Genomic DNA, 13,522 nt, shown 5'->3' on the forward strand with positions numbered 1-13,522 from the left:
AGCTTTGAAAGCCTCGGGGGAAGCCGGCGGGGGGGCATCCCAGGCGCGCCTGGGCTGCTCCCCCGCCGGCTTCCCCCGAGGCTTTGAAAGCCGCGGAGGGGCTCCGGTGGGGGAGCAGCCCAGGCGCGCCTGGGATGCCCCCCCGCCAGCTTCCCCCGAGGCTTTGAAAGCCGCGGAGGGGCTCCGGCGGGGGAGCAGCCCAGGCGCGCCTGGGATGCCCCCCCGCCGGCTTCCCCCGAGGCTTTCAAAGCCGCGGAGGGGCTCCGGCGGGGGAGCAGCCCAGGCGCGCCTGGGATGCCCCCCCGCCGGCTTCCCCCGAGGCTTTGAAAGCCGCGGAGGGGCTCCGGCGGGGGAGCAGCCCAGGCGCGCCTGGGATGCCCCCCCCGCCGGCTTCCCCCGAGGCTTTCAAAGCCGCGGAGGGGCTCCGGCGGTGGGGCATCCCAGGCGCGCCTGGGATGTATACCCGGCGTACAAGACGACCCCCGATTTTTGGGGGATGGTTTTTAACATCAGAGGTCGTCTTGTACGCCGGAATATACGGTACTCTGTGCAACTCCACCAGTGCATTGAGAAACAACAATCTCAATGAGTAACATTAAAGTGGCAATTGGTGGGAGCATAGGCCTAATAAAGAAAGAAGAATCTGAAGTCGCCCCCAAAAGTCTCTCACTTTCCCTGCAGCAGGGAGTAGCTGGCCCTTTTCTCTGCAGCAGAAAAAGGCACCAGGAGTGGGGATGGAGCAGGACGTTACACTGCCAAAAATATCAGCATGGAAAGGGAGGCACTACTTGGGTAAGCTGAGAGGCATGTAGGGTACATACCCACAAGCAGTGCTTCCTTTAATTGTTTCCATCCATGAGTGGAATAAATTTTGTCATGCGCACTGAGACGTGTGGATGTGCACCAGCAGTAGAAACCCATGCTGCTGGCTGTGGGTGCTCTGTTTATCAGCTGAGCAGCATTTGAATCATTCCAGGGAACACTGCCCATGGGGTTTAGGAGTGCTTTTACTTGCCTAAGTAGTGCCTCCCCAACTACTCTGCTATTTGTAACTGTGCTATTGGGGGAGAAGGGAGGGAATACATCATATGCACTCTGTACACACAAGGAGTGTGCAGTATACATGCACTTTCAGTATCAAACTGTAGGGGCCCCAGCTAATTACCCGACCAGACCACATGAATATTGACATAAGCAGTTCTGGAAACCTGGGGTCAGACCATCATACTTTGTGATGGAGTGGTACCCAGTGGTACCAAAACTGGTGTATTGGCCACCATACCGTTTGTCAATGGCCTGCAGAGAGCTGGATCGTCACAAGGTCTTGGCTGTCCTTAGTTTACAGGTGCTAAATTACATTAAAAGGCAGCTAAAAATAGATTAAATACTTTCCTAGTATTACAGTTCCATGCAAGCAATTGCTATGGTTTCCACAGGGATGTTATGGAAGGGGAGGTGGCCCTGTAAGGGAGCAAAGAAATCAAATGTAATTATAGCAGAGTGTCAGATCCTAAGCCCCTCTTCAACTGAGTCACCCTGATGTCAGGTATTTGAACTATGCAGAGGGATGTGCAGAGATATTTTTTTTTTCTGAGTCACTCTGAGGTTAGAGCAGGTGTGTCCAATTAACTCCCAATTTAGGAGGGTGTCTCAGCAGAAGGAACAACAGGCAGAGGATACGGATCTTGCAAGGAAATCTTAAGGGCCAAGCTCAAGAAGAAAGCTCCTTGGTTTTTGTTATTAATTAAGTTAGCGATACAAACAAACCCCATGGAGGGAATTATTTTTATATCCAGTCCCACTGGAGATTATGTTATCCAAAGTTTTCAAAATTCTTTTACTCAGTGTGACACACAGTGGTCAGTCTTAGAAAGACAGGTACTTGTGGATAGCACTGTTAGGCCAGGCTCTATGCAGAGGTTGCTGCATGAGCAGCAAGAAAGTTTGCTCTCAACCTTGGCCTTTAATTGAAGTCAGTTCTTAGATTAGAGCTGGTCTCTGGGAACTGGAAAGCAGCATTGGGTTGAGATTTGTGAGAAAGAATTGTCCTGCATGTTTTCTAACCACCTCTGTTCCAGGACTAGCGCTATAAATAAAACTAGTTACACTTAAAATATATCCAAATTGCATGCCACTGATTTCTTCTCCAAGAGGCCATGATGCTGATATTGGCTGCCATTTGGTAGAGGGATAACAGTATCCTTTATCCAGGACAGTGTGAGAAGTGCATCTATATACAGTACTTTTCCCACAAATACACAGACATCGTTACTGACCGTATGCAGTGTTGTTGTAAAGCTCAGTGTCTGCCCAAAAGCTTGTCTCTCAACACCAGAAATTGGTCCAATAAAATGGGGGTGAGGAGCCTTTTCTCTATCAGGGGCCACTGATCCACAGGAGAAAAAAAAAACAGCTGCAGGTCATATACAGCCCCATGGGGGAGTATGGAGGCTCAGAGCTTCCCCTAGGCTCCACGGCGGGACCAGAAATGAGAGCTGAGGTTGCAAAGAAAGCTCTGGGTTGGGGCAGGGAGTTGGGGTACATGAGGAGGTGAGGGTTCCAACTGGGGGTGCAGGCTCTGGGTTGAGACTGGGAATGAGGAGTTCAGAGTACAGGTGGGAGCTCAGCACTGGGGCCAAGGGGTTTAGAGTGCAGGAGCAGGCTCAGGGTTGGGGTACAGCAGGGGGTTCAAGGTGTGGGCTACAGCCAGGTGGTACTCCAATGTCAGAATGGAGCTAATGCAGACTCCCTGCCTGCCATGGCTCCGCACTGCTCCTGGAAGCAGACAGCATGTCCGGATCCTAGGCAGAAAGACCAGAGCTCTGTGCACTGCACACTGCCTGAGCCTGCAGACACTGCCCCCGCCAGCCATGGTTCCCAGCCAAGGGGAGCTAGGGAGCCTGCTCTGGGGGGGTGGATGCAGTGCATGGAATTTTCTAGAGACTGCAGGGACTATCTTAGGGCTTCCAGCCCACACCGTGGAAACTTGCCGTGGGCCAAATGAAAAGAGGGAGCAGACTGGATCCAGCCTATGGGCTGTAGGTTCCCCACCCCTGCAATAATAATAATACAGGCAGTCCCCGGGTTACGTACAAGATAGGAACTGTAGGTTTGTTCTTAAGTTGAATCTGTATGTAAGTCGGAACTGGCGTCAGCCGCTGCTGAAACTGATCAGTTTCAACCGCGGCTGAATCTGGACACCAGTTCTGACTTACATACAGATTCAACTTAAGAACCCCAAGCATCCCCAAGTCAGCTGCTGCTGAAACTGATCAGAGGAAGCCTGATCTGATTCCAGGAAGCCTGGGGCAGAGCAACTCTGCCTCGGGCTTCCTGTAGTCAGCGCTGGTCAGTTTCAGCTGGTCAGTTTCAGCAGCGCCTGACTTGGGGATGCCTGGGGCAGAGCAGCTGGGGTGCTGCTGGGTTGCTCCAGTAGCGCGGCTCCTCGGAGCTACTGGAGCAACCCAGCAGCACCCCAGCTGCTCTGCCCCAGGCGTCCTGATTCAGCCTCTGCTGAAACTGACCAGCAGTGGCTGAATCAGGACGCCTGAGGCAGAGCAGCTGGGGTGCTGCTGGGTTGGTCCGGAGCGGTGCTGCGGGACCAACCCGGCAGCCCCCAGCTGCTCTACCCCAGGGGTAGGCAAGAAAAGCCTGGTCTGCTGGGGGGGGGGCACTAGCTGTACCCCCCCCCCCAGCAGACCAGGGAGTGGCGGGACAGCCCAAGTCCTCCACGGCTTTGCTCCATCTCCCTGGTCTGCTGACCTGGGAGACGCGGAGCAAAGCCGCAGAGCATGCGGGCAGCGGGACAGTCCAGGCGCGCCGTGGCTGTCCCACTGCTGGGGGAGCAAAGCCGCGGAGCACGCCCGCAGCGGGACAGCTCAAGCGCACCCGGGCTGTCCCGCTGCGGGCGTGCTCCGCGGCTTTGCTCCTGTCCCCCTGGTCTGCTGGGGGGGGTCCAGCAAAGCCGTTGGACCCCCCCCCAGCAGACCAGGAACACCAGAGCAAAGCCGCCGCCTGGGCGGCTTTGCTCCTGGGCAAACGAGCAAAGCCGCCCAGGTGGCGGCTTTGCTCTGGTGTCCCTGGTCTGCTGGGGGGGTCCAGCGGCTTTGCTGGACCCCCCCAGCAGACCAGGGAGACCGGGAGAAGCTTTTCTCGCCCCAGAGGACACGGGTGGCGACCCGCCGCCCGTGAGCTCCGGGGTGAGAAAAGCCCCGTTCGTAATTGAGGAGCCAACGTAAGTCGGGGACTGCCTGTAATAATAAATAATAATAAATAATAATAAAGGACAGGTCCCATCTTGTCTCTTTAATATCCTTGAAGTCTGTGTAATCCAGTGAGGGGCAACCTAGGCTAGTGAGGGGGCCACATGAGCAGCCCTACTTCATCTCAATGGGCCTCAAGATTGTTGTAATCAAGACAGTCTCCCGGGACAGGGTAGTTTCGCTAACTGTCCTTGCGTTACTAAATCTGCAGGGTGTGCCGACGGAACCATAGCTAGAGCCCTGCCAATCCGCACCTTTCCGCTTTATTTCTGCAGGTATCCACATCTGTGGATGAGGATATCCGCCGATCATTTGGGCAGCTGCAGATTGGCTCTAACTGTAGCCGCGATCTGACTGGATGCAGAGGGAGCAGTGTTGTGTGCAATCAGCACGCACCTCACTTTACATGCCCTTAATTTAAGGGCACGTTGCTTTGGTTAAGCTGGCAGGAAATAAGCTACGTGTATGGAAACCAGTGGAATATGGCAACCCTGCACATAGGCAACAGGAAACAAAACAGTCTGGTGGGCCACATACAGAATCCCGATAGGCCACAGGTTGCCCACCACTGGTGTAACCCGTGCCTGCTTGGTGTGGCACTCTGTCCCCCTCTAGTTGTGGCTCGGCCAGCTAGAGATTGATGAGCCAGATACAAGACTAGCTCACAGAGGCTATGTCTACACTGCAGGCTTCTTGCACAAGAAGCTTTTATCGGAAGAGATCTTCCGCAAAAACTTCTTGCGCAAGAGTGTGTCCACACTGCAAAAGCGCATCGAAAAAGCGATGCGCTTTTGCAAAAAGGAGCATTCAAACTGCATGGACGTGCTCTCGAAAGTAAGCTCTGATTGCTATGCACAGAATGGCCACCAGGGCACCTGTGCTTTTTCCTCTTTCTGCGCAAAAAACCCTTCTTCCCTGTCCACACGCACCTTTTTGCGAAAGAGCTCTTTCGGAAAAAAGGCATCGTTCCTCGTAGAATGAGGAATACCTACGCTGGAAAAACTCTGCTCGTTCCATTTTTTTGCGCAAAAATGCGCTTAAGGTGTGGACACACAGAGTTTTTTTGGAAAAAGGCCGTTTTTCCCAAAAAAGCCTCTGTAGTGTAGACATAGTCAGAGAGGTGCCTTTTAGCTCAAGCAGTGGAGGTTCATGCATTAAGCTCCAGAGACCCCAGGTTTGATCCCAGCCACTGCCAACAGGGGTCTATCAGTATTACAAATGGGGTGTCCTCCAGGATATCAACCAGGAAGTATCTGAAACATTATCAGGGTTAAATAAAAGTCCTCAAGAAAGAGGGATTTGTATGTCATCTGATTGGCTAACAGATAACATATAGACTCATCTGTAGCCAATTAGGATGCACGTATGTGATTTGATTTTTCAGCCTTTGTTCCAAATCTGAGTTTTCTCGGTCTCTATATAGGCAACAGAAAATTTTGCGAACTCTTCCAATGACTCTCTCAGCCATTCACAAGCAGGGATTCTTATCATCTATGTATCCCTAGGAACGAAGTCATGATGCTGGGCTACGCTCATAACAAAAAAAATTGTGGTTATCAAACATCAGTTTTAGTATTTACCTACCTGTTAAATCCATTTATCACCTCAGACAAACCTCTGCCAGAGGCATTCTCTTGCCAATAATTCTATCAAGGCATTTAATAATAATAGCATACAAGCACTTACAGCTCATGGTGTCATCACCCCTCCTCCCCCCAATAAAAGATTGCTAATTCCTTATATATCAGTGCAGCCCATCAAGCTGGTTAGTTTTAATCAGGTTTATTGGTGTAATTTAGCAACTGGGCCACATTCTGATTTACACAAAGGCCCTATTCCACTGCTTCTTGCAAAACTTATTTATCATCACTTTGCCCAGCTCCGAAAATGTAAAGGGGGACTGTAAGGTTGCTAGCCTGCCTCCCCAAACCCATGAAGCACCCACCTAGAATCTTTCAGGCTCTTCCTCTAGGCCAGTTTTTTATCCTTGAAACACAACTCATGCAAAACACCAACACACAGCTGTTCCTCTGCCTGCCACTGCTTCTAGGGGCGTTCCCCCTTATCACTCATGTCAAAGAGAAGCAGTTTCTCCCTTTCAATTCCCTAGCTTGGAGTCCATCTCATTCCTGCACCTCTCTTCCACTTAGACTCTCTCAGCCCTTTATAGAAAATACCTGACCCCTTCTCAGCCCTCTGATCATCCAATGAGGCTGTGTAAACCCAGGTCCCCTGACTCTTAAAGTGTCAGACCACCCCATTACAGGCCTTAGTGTGAGAATTAGACCCTCTGTATTTTTAAAAATGAATTCAAATTTGGCCCCAAACTTAACTTTTACATAAACAAGCTTTTACAAACACCTACTATAAGAAAAACAGTACAGGATTCATTATTCACAATTCCAACAGAAGTTGTTTACTGAAAAACAGCCTCAGATGGAACGATCCAAGCACACTGTGATCGTATCGTGGAATCCACTGAACACTATTGCCTGGAATCTTACTGAAGTCAGTCAGCCCTTGCATGGGTAATGGGGCCCAAACTAACAAATCCCATTGCAAGATCTGTAAACATTAGGTCAGGGATGGCCAACCTAAACCTGAGAAGGAGCCAGAACCGGCCAATGCACATGGCCAAAGAGCAACAGTTCTATGCCACCAGCCCTGATCATCTCCCCGCCACCATTCTCAGCACATCTCGCCCATTGGCAGCCCCACCGGTCAGTGCCACCTTCTCCTTTTCCTCCTGCCCACTGGGATCAGCTCTTTCTCAGTGGGACACACGGGAGGGGGGAAGCATGGGTGTGACAGGCTCAGTGGAGAGGGTGGGAAGTAGCAGGATCCTAGGGGGAAAGGCCCTAGGGCAGAGCCGGGGGTTGAATAGTAAGCACCCTCCGGCCCAGTGGAAAGTTGGCACCTGTAGCTCCAGCCCTGGATTTGGTACCTATGCAAGGAGCCGCATATTCACTTCTGAAAAGCCGCATGTGGCTCTAGAGCCACGGGTTGGCCACCCCTGCGTTAGGTCACATTCAGAACCAAGTTGCAGACCAAGGTCATGTAAGTTCCACCTGCTTCTGGCTCCTTGTCATGTACGTTAGCTTCTTTAAAAATCACCTTACCAACATACAATTTGCATCTTTCTACCCATCATTGCTGAGGTTGGGTGTTGGTTTTAATTCTGGGTATTTAAACAACAATTCCAAAAGAGCAAATACTGCAAACTTGCATAAAGCCAGAGCATTTATGCAGAGAAGGTGTGTGTGCACATGTTCAATTGTGAATGTGTTAAACCCACATGTGTATGTGTAACCCCCACCTGGCAGATTTGAACCTGGGACCTCTGAAGCAGAGTATAGGAGCCTCTACCCTCTGAGCTAAAAGCCAGCTGGCTCCCAGCCCATCCTGTAGAGGTCTCTTGATCTTAACTGTTGCTGTGGTCTAGGTACCATTTGCATTGCTTAGTAACCACACTAGTTGTGTGGGTTATACATGCATGTGCTAGGGATTTAAAATCCCGTTTAATATGTTAACCAATTAAACTATATGTTTAACCAGTTAGCCACCCACTGCACTGAGCAATGGGTAGGGGGCCTGTGGTGCAGTGGGCCCACTTGGGCTGCTCTGGACAGGCCGCTCCGGACGGGCCAGGCACCAGTTCACTTGTCACTGCAGTAAGCTTGTCCCGATAACCAGTTAATTGATTACATACATATTTTTTAATACATAGCATGTGCCTGTTAAACCCATTCCTAATTCACAGAATGGTAGTAAACACCCCTTGCCACCACTCTTCCAGTGGCCACAAGTGGCCACTGCCCTTCCATATCCCTTATGTGAAGTTTCCCGGCCACTATGCTGTGCTTCATCTTGACCTATTCTAAGCTGGAGTGATGCCAAAGTCCCTCTCATCCTCTCAGCTTACTGATTCCTCACAGTTGAAAGGATCAGAGACTTTGTGATGGCCCTCAGCATCAAGATGGATTATATCAACTAAAATCCTCACTTTCGTGACTCCGAGTTGGAATTCTAGTGGAAAATTCTCTGCTGATTTTTTCTGGCAATTAGATTATGGATCTAGTTAACCAATCCGATAGTCTACTGGTTCCTGGCTCTCCAGCACAATCAGTAGAAGTCTACAGGAACCAATAGACACCAGTTGATGAATTCTACTGGAATTTCCACCAGGGGCATTCTGACATCAGGACAGTGAAATATTTAAATGTATTTTCATTCTCTCTTATTATTAAAATTACACTCGGAAATAAAGCAGTTAAGCCCACGCTTAAAGTTAAGTTCATGCTTATATGTTCTGCTGAATGGGTATGGACATGTGTTTCTCTGAATTGGAGCCTCAATTGCTACCATTTCCATATCCATTTCTACACCATTTTCCTGGGAACGAATCATGTATTTCCTTAGAAACTACTTTTTTGTCTTAGAAGAGTTTTGAAAGGATCCCTTAGGGACATCTCCAAGATACAACTAAGGATCTCTTGAAACTGCTAGAAAGCTCTTTTTTGGACTAATGCTGCCAGCCATGACAAACTACTTAACTAAAAATAGAATAATGGAACAAATACTACCAGTGAAGAAAGTTTAAATATAACCAAAAATTGCAAGTGACTAAATAATACTAAGTAGATGCAAACCTTCTGGGAAAATTACTTCCACAGAAAAATAAGAAAACAAACCAAAAATAAACCAAAAGTTGCCATCTAAGATCTAAAAGGAATGAACAAAAACCAAGGGGCCAATTTCTGCTCCCACTTTTGAAATCTATGGCAGTTTTGACTTTGAGATTTTCAAAAGGGTTGTTTGCAGTGGTAACTAGGTTGGTCTCAAATTGCTAATGTGTCATTAAAGTCAATGAGAACTTTACCAGACATATGAGTGCTGTGTTCTAACTCAAATTCCTGGTTGACTGCAATAAGAGCAGAGTTAAACCCACACTGGAGAACTTGTCTTTGTGTTTATTATGCCAAAATCCCAATCCCACAATCCCTACCATGGCAACACTTCTGTTGACTCCAGTGGAACTTTTAGCTAAGCAAAGCCAGACAAATTGGTCCCAAAGTGACAAAAGGAATCGACTGCTGCAGACTATGAAGCAATATAGCCTGTTATCACGCTCAGATTTATGACTGTTCTCTCCAGCAGCAATAAATATGGCTAAAATATGGAGAGCACTCAAATCATTCCTTGGAGAGTTATCCCCTTCTAAAAAAATGTCCCACAGTCTCCCTCTGACAACGTTATAGAATAATGAAGAGGGACTTTCGTAAAGTGATGCAAATCCCTTTTTCCCCAACGCTTTCCATGGAAATTCTGACTGTGTGGTTTAGCTCAACCTTTGGGACAATTTTGGGAAGTTTTTAACATCCAGAGGGCCGTTTACTTTTTTTCATTTATAATAATTTTCATTAAGACCTGACCCTAATTAGTTTCATTTATGTTTCTCTTTCCATTGGCTACATTTTAAAAAAAACTACATACAAGTCCCTCTGCCCAGGGGTCTCTTCTCACTGTAGTGCAAGTGACCTCATCCAGGCCACCTGTGAAGTGATACCCAGGCAGTACAATATTTATGGGTGGCTCCAGTCCTCACACATTTCTTCCCAACTGCCACTGCAAAGAGAAAGACAGAATCACACATGACTAATAATATCCACCTTGCTTAATTAACCTCTGGGAGCTATTAAGACTCCATGGTGATGCACATGGCATGACGATCTAAATAGACCAGAACTTTTAAGCCGAGGGGACTTGTGTGGGTGCAGGGTCTGTGCATCACATCTAGTTTTCTTTTGCTTTTTAAAATATTGATGTGGAGCGGAAACACATGGTGACAAGATGTGGCAAACAAATCATTTTTAAATAAAATAAATTCAAGACAGTCTTCTTGAACAATAACCATCTAGGCAGTCTTGTTTCTATCTCATTTTCATTACAATTGTGAAATAAAAAAACTGAAGCCATTGGAAACATAGGAGTTTGGAGAAATTTTCTTTGTAGATATCATGGCTGGTGAATAGAAGTTTACAAATCAGGCACAATCATATCAGTGTCATCAGTGCAACCATTATTGCTCTTAATACGGGGGGAACAACCAAGCCTAGGATACAAAGAGATCCCATATTAGACCATGAATGTTAGGCCCACAAGGTGCTCATTAACTCTTATACCTATATATCACAACCCATTAACACTACCCAGCACCTTCAAACTAACCCCAACAACCAAAAATAGAACATGCTATTATAGCCCACAGGAGACTAGGCTACTGAGTGCTATAGGCAGAGAATACGAGAGACTGAGATGCCTTAATGCCCCCTCGATAGCAGGGAAATGATTATGTGAGATATACCCTGATGGCACCCCAGGCTGCAGCAGAAGGCAAAACATCTGAAGCCACTACCACTCTGACCTGGGGGGAAATTCCTTCCTGACCCCACACAGGGCAATTAATTAGCCCGTGAGCAAGAACCAGCACACTGTTTGGCAGAAGATAGACTAAAATACACAGGTAGGCCCCAGCTTCCTCAAACTGAGGTAAGGATGAAGAATCAGTCCCCAGTTCTTACTGCACTGAAGAAACCACAGAGCCAAGTTTATAATACACATGGACATCTTTCCCACTTAGTAACCCTCCTCTGAGCAAAACAGAAGGTTAGTTTGTAGTTCCTGTGACTATTTTCCATTTGCACAATGGTCTTAAACTTCAGACTCTCAAAGGATGATGATGTAGTTACTATGAAAATGCATTGTTTATTCTTACTGCGTTTGTATGTTTACTGAAGCAACAGAGTTACTTAGGAGTAATGCTGTAATTTTAAAAGAACAATGCTTAATACTGTAATTTTAAAAGAACAATGCTTAATTATTCCACAGAGCAACCCCTACAAGTTCCACAAACAAAACTGCAGCAAATTATTTTTTATATTTATAGCTACAGAAGAGTATGAAAATCAAAAGTAGAACTAATATGAACTATAAGCCCTGCTAACAAAGTCATAGAAACATTATAGAATCTCAGCCACCTCTTTTTACTCTAGTTGCTAAAAACCAAACTTCATGGGGAGTTTAAGGACAGAAACTTGGAAGGTGATGGGGAGCAAACCTTTCTTAAACAACTACTCAGAAGAAAACTGGCTTGCTGAGGAGATATGGCAGTTAAGTACAGGTCAGATAAAAGCATACTGGAATCCTCAGTCTATCTTTATAATCAGTCTCTTAAAACAAGGAATTCCCTTTGGGAGGGAGAGGCATGTGGTATAGGTTTCATTGTACTTCAACACTCTGAAGAGACACAAGGTAGTTTGAACAGGTTTGTGGTTGCTTCACTTCCAAGGGGTTTTAGGTGAGTTGAGGTGTTTAATTCAACACAGCAGAACCCTATTTCGCATTCCCCATATTTAGTCTTTTATTCAAATCCTATTTGCATTCCTTCACTCCCAAGAGACCCCCCTCATTTGTCCATTTCCCCCATTTAATCCAGATTCCCTCTTCCCCAAATAAGTAACCTATATCCCAACTCCATCCCACGCTCCCCTTCCCCACATTATGCAAACACCCCTCCCCTTATTTGCAACACACCACCGCTGTAGTCAGTAGATGACTAGATCTCCGCCCCGAAGATCTAGCCCACAGCTTGGCTGGGCCATACGTGCGTGTGACAAGGCTCACATACCCAGCCCCGCCACCCAAAAAAAACGGAGCTGGGTCTCCCCAGGCCCTGATCCTCTCCCCCCTACACACATCTATTTGCCCCCGGTGCACGCTGTAGGTTCAGAACAGCCCTGCACGGGGCAGGTGTCAGCGGGCACTGCGGGCGCCCCATGGGAGCAGTGACATGACAGACCCACCCGTGGGCACCATTCACGTCTCGCTCCATGTCTCTGCCCCTGCTGCGGGTGGGGGCACCGCGGGATTTCACTCCCACGCAGGGGAAGAGCAGCCAAGCGCCCAGCCCGGGCGAGCATCCCTCGGGGTGTTATATAACCAGCCAGGCTGGGGAGGGGGGGTTCACCCTGCCATTGGCTATTCCCCGGGGGGGCCCACGCTGCGTGGGCAGCGGACACACTGAGCACACGTGCCCGGCCTTACCTGCTGGGGCTCAGCGTCCGCCCCGCAGCCCCTGCGCAGCGTCTCAGCCACTGAGCCAGACAAGCGCCCTCCGCTCCGCTGGCTGCTCCCGGCCGCCCCAAGCGGCTCCGGGCGGGCGGGCCCCAGCCGGCCCAATCAGCCAGCCCCGCCGCCGCCGCCGCCAACCAGCGCCCGAGCGGCCCGGCCTGCCCCCGCCCCGGCTGGGAGCTGCTCCGCGCCCCCGCTCACAGCCGGCTGCTGCCGCAGGCTGGGCGAGCGGGGTGGGCGCCTGTCTTCGCGGGGGTGGAGATTCCTGGCGGCCCCCGCTCTGCCGAGGAGTTTCCTCTCCCCCCATCGCTGCAAGGCAGGGAGGGAAAAGTCAACCCGCCAAGTGGAGGGGTTGCTTCAGGTTGCGGCGCCGCCACCTGCCTCTGGCACGGAGACAGGGCTTCGCTGGTCGCCGAGGGGGTGCCTGGGCTCCAGCAATTTTCTTTTGGATTTTCATACCCCAGGCAGCAAGGCCAGAGGTGCCAGGGCTGTAGGGTTGCCAGAGGGTGTCAAAAAAAAAAAAAATGCCCGACACGACGTCACAATCTACAGTGCATCTTAGTTAGAAAATACCCGAGACATTTCTATTGTCTCATTGATAGTTTCTCAATTTGTTTCCGGAACAGAACGCTCAAATACTGGACTGTCCGGTTCAAAACCGAACACCTGGCAACCCTACCGAACACCTGGCAACCCTACCGGGCTGTGAGCAACTGAGCCCAGCGGTGCCCGAGTCCTGGCAAGCCCAGGCACACATGAAGCACTCTGTGTAGACCTCTACCCTGCCAGAACTCCTATTCTCCTCTGCTGGGGCTGCTAGACATCTCTTAATTTAGGGTCATAATAACTAAGCTTGGAAGTACACCAGAACCTCTGTACTCCCGGTAGTCCTAGTCTGGGCATGGAGGAGGAAGTGGCTGTGCATGTTGCTGTTCCCAGTCTCTTGCCCCAGCAAGCTGAACAGCAGTGTAGCAGCACAGTACCCTTGAGGCTTTTTTCCACCGCTCCCACAGGGCATGTCTACACTAAGGCTGTGTCTAGACTGCAGGGTTTTTTCGAAAAAAGTAGCTTTTTTTCTAAAAAAACTTCACCTGAGTCTAGACTACAGCCGCATTCGTTCGAAATTAAAT

At 49.2% G+C, this 13,522-nt stretch overlaps 1 protein-coding gene across 1 annotated transcript in view; it reads right to left on the reverse strand.

Moving 5' to 3' along the window:
- Positions 1 to 12,523, reverse strand: part of RCAN2 (regulator of calcineurin 2) — a 154,435-nt gene extending 141,912 nt beyond the window's left edge. Inside the window, exon 1 of the mRNA XM_075923385.1 lies at positions 12,366 to 12,523. The gene's annotated coding sequence lies outside the window, so the exon portion shown is untranslated. The remainder of the gene's footprint in view (positions 1 to 12,365) is intronic.
- Between the last annotated feature and the right edge of the window lie 999 nt (positions 12,524 to 13,522).

The sequence above is a fragment of the Pelodiscus sinensis genome, chromosome 3 (assembly GCF_049634645.1).
Source record: "Pelodiscus sinensis isolate JC-2024 chromosome 3, ASM4963464v1, whole genome shotgun sequence".
Lineage (NCBI taxonomy): Eukaryota > Metazoa > Chordata > Testudines > Trionychidae > Pelodiscus > Pelodiscus sinensis.